At 35.9% G+C, this 19,608-nt stretch overlaps 1 long non-coding RNA gene across 1 annotated transcript in view; it reads left to right on the top strand.

Annotated features, from left to right (window-relative positions):
- LOC122101086 overlaps positions 1 to 18,009 on the top strand; it is a 157,086-nt gene extending 139,077 nt beyond the window's left edge. The window contains exons 2-3 of the long non-coding RNA XR_006146307.1: positions 8,275 to 10,366; positions 17,998 to 18,009. This is a non-coding gene — a long non-coding RNA (uncharacterized LOC122101086). The remainder of the gene's footprint in view (positions 1 to 8,274; positions 10,367 to 17,997) is intronic.
- The last annotated feature ends 1,599 nt before the right edge of the window (positions 18,010 to 19,608 follow it).

Raw genomic sequence — 19,608 nt, 5'->3', positions numbered from 1 at the left:
TTTTCTCTCTCTTTCCTTCTCCCTCCCCCGCAAGTTGTACAGATCATTTCCAACATAGTGTCTTGTGAATATCCTGCTTCGTTGGTTCCCCCTTTGTCCTTTGTCTCACCATTTTTTTGTTTCCCTTCTCTTCCCTAATTCAGATAAACAAATATACAATACCCAGGGTACCAAAATCAAATAAAGTGACAGCAGGGAGGAAACACAAAAGAAAAAATAAATCACATAGTACATTAAAAACAACAACAAAGAAAAGCCTCTTGTTTCCATGTCTTGGAGTTCATTTTGCTTAGCATCATCCTATATGCACCTATTGAGCTATTCTGCTCATCTACTAAGATTGTCCTAGATGTATACTAATTATTACAAATAAGGGAAACAATGGACCTATGTTTCTTTGAGTCTGGCTTACTTCACTTAATATGAATTTTTCCAAGTTCTTCCATTCCTTACAAAAGGAGAAGTGTCATTCTTTCTGATGGAAGCATAGATTGTTCTTTACTCTGAAACTCCATTGTGCTTAAAATGTGGTAGATGCTACAGATTTCTTTGCTATAGTTTTTGGTACATTCACCTTCTCAACCTAATAATGTATAAGGTGCCTGTTCTGGTACCTTGCAGATAGATGCTGGAGTAACAATTTGTAGGTAGATGGATGGACAAAAGGAAGTATTGCTTTATACTAATGCCAAAATATATTCCCTCCATAAGTAGCATAACAGAAGGTGAATTCAAAGATCAGTTCCTGAGGCATTGCTAATGATTAGATGATTACTTTATCATCAGATAGTATCATGTAAGAAACTGTTACCTATAAGTCACTATAATAAATATCTTGTGAAGTTCCTTATACTTTATGTAGTTTCTGCTGACTTGCTTTTCAATGTAAATTTCATTTGTATAATTTCCATGAGAGCCTTTTCTACTGTTGTCTAACATTCTTCATATATTTATGGTGTCAACATTTGCCATATTTTCCATATCTGCAGGCATCGTCATTGGACTTTCAACTTCATAGACAATTTGTCCAGTAAAGAAGCAAACAGAATGTGTGACTAACAGACAAAACCAAGGACATTTAAAAAAAACTATCCACTAGATTTGACATTTGAATCCAATCAAGAATAAGGTCCATGTCAGTTGCAATACTAAACAATATAGTGATTTTATTTTTTTCTGCACCATATTTTCTAAATAATTTGAAATGTTCAAGTTATCAATTATGTAAATATTAGTCATTTAAAATCCCAAAAAGTTAGTTGATAGATAAAATTAAGCATTGTACAGTTTCTGCGTTGGTAGCTTAATATGGATTAAGTTTTTAATGCCTTGAAATAATATTATTATACTATGTGATTTTACTTTTATCGCGTATTTCAATCTTCCTAAGTTACTATAATTGAGTTTATTTGATAATGTACCTTTATATTAGTACGAGACTTGATAGTTTGCAAAATATGAGGTTCATAATAGAGATAGAGAGCAGAGTTACTACCTGGAAGGGAGGATAAGAAGAAAGTGAAATATAGAAAAGTGATTTAATCGCACTACTGCAGTTTTGTAAAATATAATTTGTTTTTCCCCTAGCACAGCAGAGTTTCATGCTGATAACAAGCTACTGAATTAATAAATCCATTGCAACTATTGAGACTTTTCCTTTAATAACATAACGAATGCTGAGCATTAAGAAAAGGAAAGGCATTCTTGTACAGATGCTACCTCCAGCAGATCTATGTCCCTAAGCAGAGGAAAAATATCAACATCATACCTTCAGCAATATCAGTGTGAAAATAATTTGTGCACCTCAATTAGAATACACAAAAGCATGCTGTTTCCTGGAATACATTTGCTTATTTTCCAATTGGAAAGTCATTTAGGAGTCTATTTTGTTGTCATTATATGTGCTTAACTCCAATTACAGTTAATGGAAGTTGTGTATCTATAGTCACAGTAGCCTCTGAACTATTTTAACATTATTGCTTTCCATTACCATCATCATTAAAATAACTTTCCTCTCTTCTGCCAACCTGAACTACCACAGTAATCTCGGTTTCTGTTTTTGTTTTGTTTTTGCATGGACTTATTTGCACGTAATGAAGGATATAGTACCTAGACTTAAAAACATTACAATGACATTGAGATCAGAATAGGGCTTGGACTATTTAATTGTTATATGGAAGTAATTGATTAGCTCTTATCCACAGCACCCTGTGTATACAATTCCACTGGAATAAAACAGTTCAATCTAGTTAATACCTATGGTTCCTACAAGGTAGCTTATTCTAAATCATGAAAAAATAAGGGTTTACAAACCAACAGATTCTATCACCTGCCCAGAAAATTATATACTTATTTCTAGTTATTTAGTTTAGACAAGGCAAAAAACAATGAGAATAAATGTATTATAAAGTAGATAAAATCAGTAATTTTTTTTTGGTTGGTGTTGGACTCTGTTGTATTGCAACAAGAAAAGTAGCCTGCTATCACCAAAACAAGTGAGAAGACAAGGGAAGAGGCCTTGTTAGGTTACCAAGAAAATGAGGATGCTGAGAATTCTAAAAACATCACTGGCATGGCTGGGGTGCATCTTAGTGTTAAAAAACTTGACTAAAACATGTGAAGATTTGAATACCTTCTCCACCACCGAATTAAAATAGCAAAACAAAATGAAATAAAACAAAACCCCAACTTACCAGAAAACTTAGTATCTCTTAGCTCATTGTAACTCAACACATAGAACTCCATCTTTTAAAAAAAAAAAAAACAGGACAAGCCTGGGATTCACTGAGTTTGTTTTCCAAGCTGTATCTTAAGTTGTTTTGTAATTATAATAGTGCCTAAATGTGCCCTAAAAGTATTTGTATTTGCTGCTGGGATGGAACCTTCCTTAGCAAATATGCAAAATAGAGACTTTTGTGTATACTTTGTTATTAAGAGATTAATAGCACACTGCCAGATTGCATACTTAAGTTTTAAATCTGCCTCATGATATGTTGTGGTTAGGCAATAACAGGGCTGTGCTTGTTCTCCTGTTATTTGAGAATATTTTCAGTAAGGAGGGGAAATTAAGATATAGACTGGGTATGGATCTAAAACTTACTGATATTCAAGTATTTCATGGCACATATATTCTGTACATAGTTGCTAAATAAATGATTACACACATGAATTCTAGAGCAATATAGTAATGATTTTAATCCATTCACTGCAAAGCTCAGAAAGGTTTTGAGATGAATGCCAAATGAAATTTTGCTTAAAAAGCAAAAGGTCCTGTCTGTAATCCTAGCTACTCAGGAGGTTGAGATCTGAGGATTGTGGCTCTAAGCCAGCCTGGGCAGGGAAGTTCATGACACTCTTGTCTTCAATTCACTACAAAAAAAGACCTTGGAAATGGAGTTGTGGCTTAAGTGGTAATCCGTTAGCCTAGAGCTAAAGTGTCATGAGTGCCCGGCCCTGAGTTCAAGCCACAGAAGAAGCAAATGAAAAAAAGGGAGAGGGAGAGAGAGAGAGATTTGGAGTGTGAGGGGAGGGAGAGGGAGGGAGGGAGCGGGGGAGGGAGAGAGAAAGGAATGCAGGAAGGCAGGCAGGCAGGCAGGAAGGCAGGAAAGCAGACAGGAAGGAAGGAAGGAAGAAAGGAAGAAAGGAAGGAAGGAAGGAAGGAAGGAAGGAAGGAAGGAAGGAAGAAAGAAAGAAAAAGAAGGAAGGAAGAAAAAGAAAGGAAATAAATGAAGGGCACAAAGTTTATAACTCTTATGACAGTAGGATGAGGCTTGATTTTACTGGTTACCTTGAAAAATCATGTTAAAGCTGAGTCATGTACTTTTATTCCCTTTGGGTGAAAAATTGAATGTCAATTTCATTTTGACCACCTTTACTCCATAGCATACACATTTTGATGTAACTATATCTTTCACTTTAACTTCATTCATTGACCAAGTCCATTCATAATATCAGAATTTGTTTGCCTTCATGTTGGGTATATTTCAAAAACAAGCCACTGATGACCAAAGTCTATATATTCACTTTTGTTTACAATGAGCTATGATAGATTTGAATGCTACGTTTTGGAATTGGCATCCCAAACATATTACTGCATGAATCTTCATGTTTCTGAACCATATAGATATATTGATTGGTCTTATGAATTCTTAGTCCATGAGGATGTATTAGACCTGGAATTTCTTATTTACTATGATGTGCTAGTTCATTAATTGGGAGAAAGGAAACAGAGAAAGAAAATAATGTCATTTTTCCTTCTTGTAGAGAAAGTTTCCTATATAGCTCCTTTCATAATGTCATAAATAAATCTACACACATAGAAAACTCCTCTCCCCACCAGTACACATTTTTCTCATTTTCATTTCCAAAATCCCAACAGGAAAATTAGAAAGGGATGCCAGTACTTATTAACAAAGCCCTACATATCATAGGTATATGAGACGTTCAACTGTTATTTCTGCTGTTAATTTTTGTAGGAAGTCTTGGCTATACTAGGGTTTGAACCCAGGATCTTGCAATTGCTGAGCATTCCCTGTACCACTTGAACTATACCCATGGACCTTTTTGCTTTCACTGTTTTTCAAATAGAGTCTCTTCTCTCCTTACCCCATGTTCACCCCAGTCAGGCCTAGACCATGATTTTTCTAATTACTTTCTACATAGCTAGGGTGACATGCACAGGCCAATATGCCTAGTTTTTATTGGTTGAGATGAGGTCTTGTATTCCCTGGCTGATTTTGAAATATAATCTTACCAATCGCCACCTCTTAAGTAACTAGTATTACAGGCATTAACCACCATACCCAGCAAATACATGAATTTTAAATTAGTGATGGCTTGGGATAAAACCTTTAGTGTTTTGCCCGCTAAGTCACAGCAGTATCAGTAGTGTTGGGAGACTAATAAAAGTGAATTTGGCTGAGAGTTGATCTTGTAGAATCTCTAGAATCTCAACTATCAAATCATATCACATAAGTGCCTAACACCTCTACCTATATACAATTAAAGAAAGGAAACATTCTCACAATCACTTGAATTACTCTGTTACCACTAATGGCAATAATATCTATTACTTGTTCTTTTCACATAACTGAATGCCAACTTATAAGGAATATTAGTCTTTAATACCACAAACAGAGAATGTTGTATTTCAAAATACTCATTAGGTGATTTTTCAATTTGTAATTCAAAGAAGATATAATTCTCAGCATGAAAAAATGTTATCATATAGAGCTCCCCTATGACGTAGCAATCCTACTTTTGGGCACTTACCGAAATGATCACAAACAAGGCCACACTAAAGCTACCAGCACGACTATGTTTATTGCAGCATTATTCACCATAGCTAAGATATGGAACCAACCCAGATGCCCCTCAGTAGATGAATGGATTAAGAAAATGTGGTATGTATACCCAATGGAATTCTATGCCTCCATCAGAAAGGATGACATTGCCCCATTTGTTAGGAAATTGAAAGACATGGAAAAAATTATATTAAGTGAAGTAAGCCAGGCCCAAAGAAACTTAGGTCCCATGGTTTCCCTTATTTGCAATAACTAGTATATGTCTGAGTCAAGCAGAAAAGGTCAAATAAGTTGATGTTATGGAAATGAACCCTAAGATATGTATTCAAATGTTTTTTTTTCTTTCAGGTGATTGTTTCTAACACATTTATAAGATTATTTCTTTGTTGCTTTGTATGTCCCTCCCCCATGGTATAACCCCTGCTTTCACTGTATTTGATGTTGGTATAATTTGTGGAGGGGAAGGGAAAAAACAAATTGTTTAAATAGGGATACAGGTGAATCCATTGCAACAATGAGATGTACAAGTTGTTATGTGGAAAAACGAACTTTACAACTTTGGTGGGGGGGTAGGAGGATTGGGTAGAGGGGCAGGGGGGAGGATGGGAAGAGATGGGAAGGGGAAACAAAGGAGGAGGCTACAATGCTTGATAAGAAATGTACTCATTATCTTGCCCATGTAGTTGTAACCCCTCTGTACAGTAATTTAACAATAAAAAATAAAAATTAAAAAAAGAAAAAATGTTATCACTTGATTGCTAGCCATTAACATATAAAGACAGATGGAAAATGTTGTATATATATATATACATATACACACATACATATATATAAGTATATATGTATATATAGATTTATATGTGTACATATAGATATATATGCCTCATGATAACCTCTGAATTCCACTTGTAGCTTGATCCATACATGTCTAGAATATAAATATATGCATTTTATAAATAAATTTGCTTTAACATATGTACAGAGAATTGAAAATAAGTCAAAAGACTGAGATAAGTAATTGTTGCCATTGTTTCTAAAAGTATTTATTTTCATAAACAAGGTTGTGGGTTGACATTTTGAAAATGTAAGTGGTGACCTTTACAGAAATTCTTCTTCACATAATTATTATCTCAGAGACCTATTAGGCACATAAAAGGGAGATAAGTTGCAAGATGGTGTCAATGGTCATCTAAATGTTATATAGGAAGGCAGAAGCATTCTTGGAGAGAAGGCATGAATGACGGTTGACTTAGCATGTAGGACACATTGTGGCCAAAACACAAACCTAGGAGAATCCTGTGGGACTTTGGAGATCCTTCCCATGACAGGTCACTTTTAAAAGTTGCATGCTTAAATGCTAGCAATGTAACAGGAGCCATTTTACTATAAGTCATTTGTAAATGTTTTCTAAGAAGTCCCAAATCAATCTGTATGCAAACTAGGAACATCTAGTAATAATCCTTTTATCCAAGAACGCTATCTCCACATTTTTAGCTGAATTGTGATCCATATCACAGACTGAATAATAGACTTCTTAATGATATCTTCAAAAGGATACCCAAATAATCCATCACTCTGATATATCTTCAAGTACAGAAAATACCTTCTTGCTTTCTTACCTCCTGTGATATTTATTGCATTTCAAAGCTCTCGGTAGACTTTAAAAATTTTTATTGTAAAGATGATGTGCAGAGGGGTTACAGATACATAGGTAAGGTCATGAGTACATTTCTTTTTGAACAGTGTTATCCCCTCCTTAATGAGGCCAAGGTCAGGGGAAGCAGTTTGTTTGTACTGTGTATTGACCACAGGCTAACCAGAATCAGTCAAGAGATGCTAAAAAGAGATGAGAAAGGCACCTCAGAACTTCTCAAGCCATCTTCCCCCTGTGACAGGCAAGATGTATTTCTTGGGCATCATCACCTTAGAAAAAAGATTAAAAAGGTCCAAACATAGCCACTGCACAAAGCAGGCCTGACAGGCATTAACTTTGCAGTATGATCCCCTATAAGAGATAATAGGATGGAATGAAATGGGCTTACCTCCCGGGGATGTTGTGTGAATTAACAAATTAACAAGTGTAAAGTATTAGCATTTATGTAAATGCTGCTGGTGGTTATTATTTCTAGGGACCTTCTCTCATTTGAGATAGAGAATCTAAGTATATAATGGTTTTGTCAGAAAGGGATTTTTCACCCACATCAACTGCATTTAAGCTGAGCATAAAACAGAGGTGATAATAATATAGTAGTTATCATCACAATGCAGAGCTGTAAACCTTTTTCCTATTAAAGCAAAAACTATTTTCAGCAACTTACAATGCTTTTAAACTTTGCTTTCCAAGCTTTGTGCCAACAGTTATCTCTGCAGTGATTATTCTTCCTGTGACCGGTGGGGCCTATTCTAGGTTCCATTTATTATTCATTCCCATAATGACTATATGATGTATTGAATTTGTTTAAATCATAAAATCAGGCAAATTCAGTAGCTGCTTTGATTGCCATATTATACAATCATTGTAAAACAAACAAACAAACAACTCTTTTCTGATCTGCCCAAACTGGTGTCCTCTAAAGGTAACCAACATAAAACTGAATACTCACAGGGAATTGAAGTGCTTTCTAACAAAAGGCAATGAACATAGATCCTTTCAATTTACATCTTTACCAAGGAATTTTGTTGTTTCCTGCTATTTCCAAGGGGACTGTACTTGAGAGAATTCTTCTATTTCTTTTATCACTCTGACTTTGCTTACCAAGAAAAGTCATTTATTGCTGATTGCAGAACTCTTGAACTCAGCCAGGCAGCTGCAGTGTGAACTCCTCAGATCTGGGCTCCTTGTTGCTTATTTACATATTCATTTAAGTGATTTTTCAGGAATGTTTGAAAACCTCCTTTCACTTGACATCCTGAAATAGCCAAGATCTGAAGCTCACCACGTTTTTTGGTTCTTTTCCTTTTTGTCTTACAGATAACAGACGAGTACCTTTGGAAAGGTCACGCTCTCGCCACAATGGAGGAACCTTGTCATCTAAGTGATTGCTGATACCAAAGAATATGAAAATATTTAAGTAAACAAAATCAGATAATTTGAGAAGAACAAAACATTCACTCAAGGGTTGGAGTCAACTAAATGCATTTCTGTAAAGTTCAGCCAACCTGGATAAAGTAGTGTGTGTTTGTAAACAGTACTCCTCCCACAATTATACTAATTTGAGCACAACTGTCATGGTTATAATATTACATTTACACTTAAGGGTAATGCTATATATTAGTTGTCATTGTGTAACCTGGCTCTGAAGAGGAAAGTATTAGAAATTGAAGAGTTCTAAGGCTTTCAAAAACATTCAATCTGTCAAAAAATTTAAATCTGATATGGCTGGGTCACGCCGGCTCTACTCCCCAAAACAAGAAGAGTAAGAAGCAAGAGAACAAAAGAAATAGAATTATTTAGCATCTGCTTCTACCATTTATTATGTATCTAAAAGGAAAAGATCTAGAAAGATATTCATGCTAGTGTTTTGAAAAGGGGCTCATATTGCCCACCATTTGGGGATTTCAACAAACATACTGTTCTACCCCAGCCAAGTTATTTAGAATCTTGTCACAAGTGAAAACTGATGGATTCAATTACTTTGGCTGAAAGTAAACTTATCATTAGTCTAGTTTTCCAGCATGATATTGCAGGCACTTATCATTGCTAAAAATAAACCAAAGTTTAAAGAATTAGTTAGGGAAAATGATTTAAACCTTAAAGAAGTATTTTCTAATTATGCATAGATATCTAGTTTATACTAATACTTTCTATTGCTATTTTAAGAGGAAAAACCTACATTTTAATGTTTATGCTAGAGATGAACCTGAAAATTCTAATACCTTTATTTAGATTTTAAAGTAAAACACTGATTCATATTTTGTGGTGGTTTTTTTCTCCCTATTCTTTCTCCCTTGACCCCCTTGAAGGGAGTGGAGAGAGTTCTAAAAGACTTGAGAGGAAACAGATTTCTTATCAAGGAGGCAATAAAAGGTGAATTGTTTTTCTCCCTTTTAACTCCCCTTGCCTACTTGAGTGATCTGAAGAAGAAATTCTATGTATGTATGTATATATGTTTGCATATATTTATATCTCTCTATATATCTTTGCAGTGATTCCATATCTCAGTAACAAGTGAATTTCTCAGTCATCATTATATTTACTTACTTTCTATTAACAAATTTAACAATGTTGCTAGAATAACTCTCAGAAGGAAAACAAGCTCAACATTTTTTAAGTAGTTGAGAGAGTGAAAGTTTTACTTAACATGTCTGTAAGTTGAAAATACATGTTGAAATAATTGCTATATGTTCTCTAGAGTATAATTTTAAGACTAATTCATGCAGAATATTGTGATTACTGTAAAAGATTTTTGTATCTATATTTCTTATATAGAAAATCCTATTTTTACTTCTCTAAAGAGCATTATAGACTTTTGCACCCAAGAACAATGGCTAGTTTAAAAAGTCACCATCTGAGATAATATAAACAAGTGACCACTAGTTCTGATTCTTAACTCTGGAGTTGTTACATTAGAGAAATCAAGTAGTACCAATATCTGAAATTTTCCATTTTTCTTATCTAAAAGTATACATGCACATACTTGCATGAACACATGCACATAGACACACAAACATATTTAAGGACATATCAATTTTGTGCACCCTTTTTATTAACAACTACCACAAAGGTTAGGTTCTATTAATTTATGTAAATATCTATTGCATTTTGAATTCACAAAGTCTTTTATGAGGTCTTTGTGGTATTTCATATTTGAGGCTCTTAATAACTTTTCATGTTATAGAAAAACACCTCAAATTGGGGGTATTTGCCATGCCATATTATCAAGCTGGTCAAGGTAGAAATACTGATGTTTATATCACCTTTTCTGGATGTGAACTTGCCTTATTTTCTAGCTTGTGAAGAAGTAAGAATGGAGCACTATTATTGATAAATTATGTATTTGTATTTCAAGCAATTCCACATGCTTTTCACAAACATCAAAAGCCTTTCAGAGCCTAATTAAAATGTTTGCTCATTTGGCATAGATCTCTAATCACTTGCAGTTTTGTTTTACATTGAAAATCATCACCCATATTTAGCATAGGACTAAGTCTTACTAAAATATTTTATTACTGCCACACATGACAGTACCATTTATGCAAATTGTTTTACTCCCTCCAGAGGTACGACAGATGACTTTTTGTCTGGTCTAGCTTCAGGTGGCTATGAGCATTTCTTGGCTTATAGACACATTTCTCACTGTTGTTTTTTTTTGGGGGGGGTGTGGTAGTCCAGTTGTGGGGCCTGAACTCTGGGCCTGGGCACTGTCCCTCAACTCTTCAGCTCAAGGCTAGCACTCTACCACTTGAGCAACAACGCCACTTCTGGCTTTTCTTTCTTTTTGCTTATGTGGTGCTGGGGAATCAAACCCAGGACCTATTGCATACAAGGCAAGCGCTCTACCACTGAGCCATCTTCCCAGCCCCTCCCTCTGTTTGTATGTTACTTTCTACTCCTTATTCCTGATCTTCTGCCTTTCTCTAAATATGTTTATGGTGATATATAGTTATACATAACACCAGCTAGATTATTTTAGAATAATGTTGCCATCTCAAGATCTCTAATATAATTTTCTGTAAGACATTTTTTCCAAATACAGTAACATACAAATGCTGTTTTTGGAAGCCACATTCAGCTCACTATAATCTGCCCTCTGGCCTCCCCAAATCTTGGTCTGACCCATGTGTAAGATACATTCATCCTATTCCAATATTCTCATCTCAACCCATTATAACTCCAACTTTATGTCTTAAATCTCATCTAAGTATCATTAGTTCCAAAGTTCCAAATTTCATCATCTAGATTATCTAAATCAAGTATAAGTAAAACTGTGTATCAGTATTCTTGGGACAATATACATCTCCACTTACAAACTAACCATTAAAACAAGGAAAAGGAAATTTTTCTTCCAAAATAGCAAGAGTGGGCTCAGCATGGGATAATGATGAGACATCCATATTTCATAAAGGAGATAATGAAAAAAAGAAAGGAGTCAGCTGACATAATCACTTAAAAAAAAGTAGTCAAACAAATTCTTCATGGGCTTCAAGGCCAGGCCAGAGTTCTGCATCTCTTGACTCTTAACATTTGGATCTCCAGATCTTTCCTCTTAGACAGTGGACTGGGCCTTAGTCTCTGTACTCCTGACTCACACCTGCATCTCTGTTCAGATGCCTGGGCCTCTGCTTTGCACCCTCACCACTGCCCTTTTGATGATTGTTTAACTTGGAGAGTAACTTATGGTTGCCTCGCATTAGATGAAGTCTATTTTCAGCTTGCAGAATTTTGGTAAACTGATAGCTTGGTCTTTCTATTTTATTTTTTCTGGTCCTGGGGCTTGAACTCAGGGCCCAGGCACTGACCCTGAGCCTCTTTGTGCGCAAGGCTAGTGCTCTACCACTTGAGCCATAGTGCCACTAGTTTGATCTTCTTGTCCAATCTCTTTTTTAAGCCAAGTTAGGAATATTTCTGCTGATAAAACAGTCTCAAAAAACTAGTGGGTTTTGAGTCACATGTTTTGATTCACCATGTAATTCACATCTTTAGAAAAGAGGAGCCTCACAGACCTTTTCTGGATAATCTCATCTCTGTCCTTGGTTTCTGTTGAGATCACTGAGAGAATCCATGAATCTCTCTCTGCCTTATCTCTTCAGCACTAACCAAAGATGGTCCACCTACTTTCTTGGCCTTATCTCCACAACATACTTTCCTAACAATGAATCTCCTAATTTTAGTAAGAAGGTCTAAAATTCCCAAATCATTTCCTTTGGCTTGTGAATTCTCTTGCTTCTTTGTCTTCACATAATTCACCCCTGTGTATATTTAATCTACCTCTACTTCTTGCTTAGGACAAGTATGAGGGCATTTAGGACTCACCCAGATTACCTATGCTAATCTCCTCATTTTATATTTTCAAAGACTTTTTTGTCCATATAGGTAATTTTACAGATTCGGTGTAAAGATTTTTTAGGGATTACCATTGAATCACTACACTAGTCATTGCACATAAATATATATGTTTGAAAATATGCCCTTGGTGCTCATGCAAAATCTAAGATTGTCTCTAAAAGCTGTTATCTGCACACACTACTGTATGCTTTGTTGTTTAATAGACCAAATAAAAAGTGTGTTTGAAATTTTGCTTGGTATTTTTGCCACTATGGTCAATTAGATTGAAAAAAATCAGTCTTTATACTGTGTATCTCTTCTACCCCTTTTATAGAGTCTTTTACCAAATATCTTCTATGATTCATATTGTAGGTACATAACTACCTCCAACACAGAAGATTCTTTACAAGCTTAGACATTGTGAATTCCTCAGCTGAAGACCGAGGTGAAAAAAAAACAGCATTGAATAGGTAGTGAGGGAGATTGTGACCATATCAAACAACCTTCACAAAGCATTTCAGTAGCAGTGAAACTATAGATTTGTGCTCTCATTTTGCCTTGGAATAAACACTTGCCTCTAAGTGGAACCAAGAATCACTTGTAATCTTTATGTCATGCCTACTAATTCAATAAAATTTAGATATGCATTAAGTGTTGTGCTTCCTGTGATAATTATTCAGGATTAATGAAATGCCATGAACTAGGAAATGTTGACAAGATGTGCAAACTTTCTACAAGGAGCTTTGATTTAAAAGAAGTTTAAGATTGTTTTCATTAGAATTTGGTCTTTGAATAGGACATACTCAAAGATTCATATTGTATGAATCGTGTGGTCTTCCTTTAGTATTCTTTCCCATTGCTTGCCAGAGGAGTAGAGAGCTGTATGTATAGCTAAAAAATATAGAAACGTCAGAAGGGTGATTTATCTGCCTCAGAGAAACTGTTTGTATGGAAAAAATTTATTTGAGTATAGCGCTAAAACAAACAGGCCTCAAATGTTCAGAGGAGTAAATATCTGGAATAAGTAATGGAAAGTTGTAGGTTTACTATTCTCTGGAGAGCTTTCATCATCAGTGGACTGACTTGATGATCAGCACTTTGACAGTGTAATAACTGTGTCTATAACTGATATGATCCCAAATCTGCCAAATTCATTGTTTCCTTTGGAATAGTTTGTGCCAGCAATCAAATACATTCTTTTTTTCTACCCCTTCTTCCCTCTGAGACCTAAATATGTGAAATCCTCAGTAGAAAGTGTAGAAACAGTATCTACAACTTGGGGAATTTAAGCTTAATTGCAAGAGTCCAAAGGCTGAATTTCTGGAAATTGATATATATGCAATGTATGTAGCATGCTATATATTTGATTTATAATCAAAAGAAAGCTATATACAAAAGTGCTATTTACAGAAAATTTATTTATATGTCTATAGTCACAATAGCCAAAAATGAAATATTATTACATTGAAAGGGGGATATAACTTGTAAATACATAGATTATGCAAATCAAAACTTTGTCCCTAATTATTGGAAATTAGCTGAGATAATATTTTCAGCTATATCTTGTCAAATTGAAGTTCAGCCAACATTTCTACCTCTAGATGCTTATGAGCAAAGTATAAGATTTATTAGACAAAAAAAATCCTAAAAGCTGAGCGCTGGTGGCTCACACCTGTAATCCTAGCTACTCAGGAGGCTGAGATCTGAGGATCACGGTTCAAAGCCTGCCCTGGCAGGAAAGACCATGAGACTCCTATCCCCAATAAATCACCAGAAAACTGGAAGTGGTGCTGTGGCTCAAGTGGTAGAGCGCTCACCTTGAGCTGAAGAGCTGAGGGACAGCCCCCAGGCCCAGAGTTCAAGCCCCACGACTGACAAAAATAAATAAATAAAATAAAAAATATCCTAAATATCATAAAACCACAGCTTCTCTACTTTGCTAAAGCTTTCTCAGCCTTACTATCAATGTGGCTGTTCAAGTTACTGCGTACCCACTCAAAGAAGCTGTTTCTTTTTTTAAAAATATGGTATGGATAATAACCACAGAAGTTACATAGAAACATGTTACTTTTCATCTTAGATGAGGTAGAAAGAAGGTATCAATGTAGATACTTTGAAGAGGATGGCACTTGAAGTTTAAAATGTAAGTACATTTGGATGTGTGATGATTTTATTCATATGGTCAATATTTACTTCACACCTATTGTATGCTATATACAGTCCTAAACTCCAAAAATATAACACTTGAACAATTTAACTAGAGTGTAGGCTCCATTAAAATTTAGCATGATAGGGAAACGCTGAAAAGTTTTCTACAAATACAAACCTGAAATATTTCAGATACAAGTCCTTAGTGTTCTGTGTAGGACAGATAAAGAAATAAGAGATCTTAGAAGGCCACCTTTGTTAGAAGCTATTTCAGTAATACTTCTGGCAAATAAAAGCCCATGCTGGGGTGGCAGTGGTGAGTCAGATCCAGGTGATATTTAAAGAACTAAGAACTAATTGGTTGTTGAGGGCATGAGGAAATGGAGTCAAATATGACACTGAGGTTTCAGACCTGATTAGCTATCTTCAAGAGAAAACTTGAACAAAGAAGAATTTATCTTTTCAGTGGTACATTGGATATGTACAGCCTCAGTTTGGATACTTAGTAGGATCTTACTGTATGGTGTGGTGGTGGTGGTGGTGGTGGTGTGTGTTTGAATGTATGGTTGAATGGTTCATATAAGTCTTACATACAAGTAGCATCAAATCATAGAGACATAGAACAGACAAGATAACTCATTCAGTAATATGATAGTGATTATAACAATAAGAACAAGGGTAAGTTCTCTAGGTTTTTGCTTACTTTTCGTTTTTCTTTTCCCATTTTCTTCCCTTGCTTTTTGTTTTCCTTTTATTTCTTCTAGTACTGGGTATTAAACTCAGGACTCTGCACTTGCTAGGGAAACAACCACTTAAGTCATACCCATAGCTCTTTTTACTTTAGTTTGTTACATAATTACTTTGCTTGGGCTGGCCTTGAACTTTGATCTATGAATTTCTGCCTCTTGAGTAAACAGGAACCTAGGAAAGTTCCACTACATTCCACTTGTTTTTGAGATAAGGTCTCAGTGGGCTTTCGTTTATTTCACCATATGGGCTTACAAAGTAGCTGCACAAATCACTATACTTACCCTCTTTTCATTTTTTTCAATAATACAGAGAGAGAAAATGAGGTGACTTCAAAGAAGAAACTGACAAACTGAGTGGACATAAAATGTTCAGTCTTAGTTTAGTCTTATACTGACAGGACAGAAAGACATTTACATGAAGTGTAATTTATGAGAAGAACTTCAATTAGTTCATAGGGCATCCTAAGTGTCTGGTTAATATTTTAAGCTGTACATTTAAGTGGTTCTTGAACAATTACTACTCTAAAGGAACAGAAAAGTGTCCTATTACAGTGTTTTTCTGAGAATCTCAGATTTTCAAACTGTGTCCTCTAGGCTAAATACATTTGTAGTCAAAGGATAATATAAAGTTGCTTCTACAGTTAACTACTGGATCATGTAACACTAAAGAGCTTTATTAGCTGCTATTATTCAATTCTGAATGCAAATCTTTTTTTTGACTTGTTCTATTCCTAACCCAAGTATCTTATGTATCATTTTGTATCATTATTTTCCTACATAAACCCAGATATCACAATGAGGATTAAGTTGAAAATATTCAAACACTATGAATTTTTCTTTCAATAGTCTTTAGGAACCCTGTGGCATATGATATCACAATGGCCTAGGTTTCTTACCAAAACTCAAAAGAAACGAAGAACATTACTTGAACAACTGGTAACACTTACAGTGGTGCTTAAAGGAGGAAGGGAGGGGGTAATAAATGAAAGGGTCATATACTATGTGCCCCTAGCTGAATTCAGAATAATGAGAAAATAGATATCTTACACATGTTAATGGCTTTTTGACTCCAGAGCATCTGTGATAGAAAGCTGACTTTCGGTGACCTTATATTGTGTAGTGCTTTGTACTTTTGAAAAGACTCACTTTTTGCATCCATTATTCCATCATCTCATTACTTCTCAGTCTACATCATCCTCAAAATGCCACTATTCTATTACAACCTTCCTGTGAATCTTTGTCCTTCAAGTCTATAACTCCTTAACTTCCAATTCTTTGGAATGCCTCTGACTCCTCATCCAGCTTATTCTCTCTCATGTCTTTCACCATGTATACCTAGCCCTGCCTTCCCTTGCCTCTGAGAAAACTTATTCCCCTTTATCTGTGATGGTCTTCATAGAAACAATAAGTAGTCATTAATTCTATAGTTTTCACTTGTGTTATCCCCACACCCAGGGTGATCTTAGTCACATGCTTGGCTTTGACAATTTCAAGCAGATGGCTCGCTCTATGATCTCTCTCCTGCACTCCAGAACCACCTTCCCACTCACATAGGAGCTCACACTGAATTCCCTCTATGCCTAGTCAGACATATTCTCCATCAAACTTTTTTTCCATCCATTTGTCAGTTTCACCATTGGCACTATTGTTTCTCTAATTTCTAAGGCTAGAAACTACTGAAGCATCTTTTTGTATTTTCTTTCTTCTGATATCCAGCCCTTGATATCCAACCAGATGGTTGTTTCTCTCTCTCTTTATCTCAGTTCATCCTTCACACTATTAGAAATAGCTCCTAAATTACTTTTCTTGGCCCTCTTCAAAATTTTTCATTTTTCTTAATTAATAAAACTACCTTAGACTTCAAAGGTCTCAGATTCAGAGTAACCTGTAACTGACAGACCTCTTCAACTATATTTCTGTTTTTTAATTTTAATTTTAATTTTTTTTATTGTGAACATACTGTACAGAGGGGTTACAATTACATGGGCAAGATAATGAGTACATTTCTTATCAAGCATTGCAGCCTCCTCCTTTGTTTACCTTCACATCCCTTCCCAGCCTCCCCTCGCCCCCCACCCAATCCTCCCCCGCCCCCCCCACCAAAGTTGTAAAGTTCGTTTTCGACATGACATCTTGTACTTCTCATTGTTGCAAGGGGTCCACCAGTATCCTTAAATGACTTGTTTTTCCCCTTCTCCTCCACAAATTATACCGACATCAAATATAGTGAAAGCAGGGGTTATACTGTGGGGGAGGGACATACAAAGCAACAAAGAGATAATCTTATAAATGCGTTAGAAACAAATGCATGCAAGAAAAAAAAACATTTAAATACATATCTAAGGGTTCATTTTCCTAACATCACATTATCTGACCTTTTCTGCTTGACTCGTACATATACTAGATATTGCAAATAAGGGAAACCATGGGACCTATGTTTCTTTGGGCCTGGCTTACTTCACTTAATATAATTTTTTCCAAGCCTTTCCATTTCCTAACAAATGGGACAATGTCATTCTTTCTGATGGAGGCAAAGAATTCCATTGTGTATATATACCACATTTTCTTGATCCATTCATCTACTGAGGGGCATCTGGGTTGGTTCTATATCTCAGGACCAATGGAATAGAATTGAAATCCCAGAAATGAACCTACAGACCTATAGCCATCTAATCTTCTATAAGGGAGCTAAAAAAATAGAATGGAAGAAAGACAGCCTCTTCAGTATATGGTGCTGGCAAAATTGGTTCAACTATATTTCTGCAGTCATCTTGTACTTGAATTATCATGGCAGCAGCCATGATAAGATAAGAAAACTTTTGATGGCATCCTCCGAAGAGCACACTCCTTTGTGCCATGCTACAAACCTGCAGTTACACTGGTATGGCTACAGAGCCCAACCTGATCCTTTTTCTCTTTTAAGGATCAAGGCCACTCTTTGAGCTTTTCTTAATTATCTTCATCCCACTAAAGTAGTGTAATGTGTGCTACTATAGCAATTTATTCATACTTCTCTTATGGTCTGTATCTCACTGTGCCTTATACTAAAGTTGGTTTTCTGTATCCTTGACTAAAGTGTAAGTTCCTTGATGGCAATAACTCTCTCATTCATCTCTGGGACTTTACACAAAGCAATTGCTCAATGAATTAATGTATGGTGTCACCTCTCAGGGAATTAAACAAATGGAAAGGAACACCTGGGTACAGGTAATGGAGAAAAATCAGAGGTAATTTTCTCATCTAGGTGAGAACGTAGCTTTCATGACCATCCTGGGAACTTAGGACCTGCCTAAGGTCAGTGGTGAGGACAAACTCTCCAAACTGTGATGACAGCAGGTTTATTTTAGAGGAATACATTCAGCACCTGATGACTGGTTGAAGACAAGTGGAAAGCTTTTGCCTCCAAGGTCAAGCTTTTAACAAGTGTCTGCAATGAACACTGAGGGATTTGGCTGTACTCCAATTATGCTAACGTTTTATATATGGGCCTCTAGCATCCAGGAATCACCTCCCTAAACAATTTAATAAATGTAAATATCAAGGCATAGTTGTAAATGTGGAACTTATTTGTAATGTACCAACCTTGTTATTATCAAATGCCATGGGTTATAAGTCATGGCAATTATGCTGCCTGGTTTTATTACATTTATTTTACTTCTTCAAAGAGCACTATATCCCCATAAGAGTCCCCTATTCTGTCCTAACTGAGGAACCCAGCCTGGCTATGTTTGCTGGAGTCACAGAAAACAGGAGCTTCAGGGTTCAGAATTAATGGACACCTCTGGTAAGAAAGGGATTCTATGAGTTCTTGACTATCCATTGGAAGTATACATTAGCTTCTCTCTCTCTCTCTCTCTCTCTCTCTCTCTCTCTCTCTCTCTGTGTGTGTGTGTGTGTGTGTGTGTGTGTGTGTGTGTGTGTATTTAAGTTGTGAGACCTTGTGGTTTTTCTCCATATAAGAGATGTCAGAATCCGAAGCACAGAATTGTCCCATTTTCCTCCTTCCTACAACTTGAGCCTGTATGGTGTATATGACACTGTCATGGAGAAGCTGCCCATTGTCCACAAAGCCTTCATAGTCTTTCTTCATGGGTAGCTTGGTATTGTACAGTCCAGAGTCACTTCTTAAGTTGTCTAATAGGAAGACCAGAATTAGAAGAAATTGCCTGGTTTTTCTGATTTTGACCAAAAAGACATCTACTGTACTCATTCTGCACCCCAGAACCTCTTTCTTTCCCCTATTTCTTGCTAAACTTCATCAATCACTCAAAAGGAGAATAGTGGGAAAATGTCCTATTCCATGTGGGTAAGCACTGTGGCAATAGCTGTCTGTTCTTTCAGAGGAGTACTTCTAGTACAGTTGCAGGCTTCAGCAGCCATCTCTAGTATCAGACAGGAAACCTGCCAGGCCACAGAAGTCAGC

Source organism: Dipodomys spectabilis, unplaced genomic scaffold (assembly GCF_019054845.1).
Source record: "Dipodomys spectabilis isolate Male_0828 unplaced genomic scaffold, ASM1905484v1 ptg000625l, whole genome shotgun sequence".
Classification (NCBI taxonomy): Eukaryota; Metazoa; Chordata; class Mammalia; order Rodentia; family Heteromyidae; genus Dipodomys; species Dipodomys spectabilis.
The sequence above is the reverse complement of the archived record's forward strand: the minus strand, read 5'-3'. Positions and strand labels throughout refer to the sequence as shown.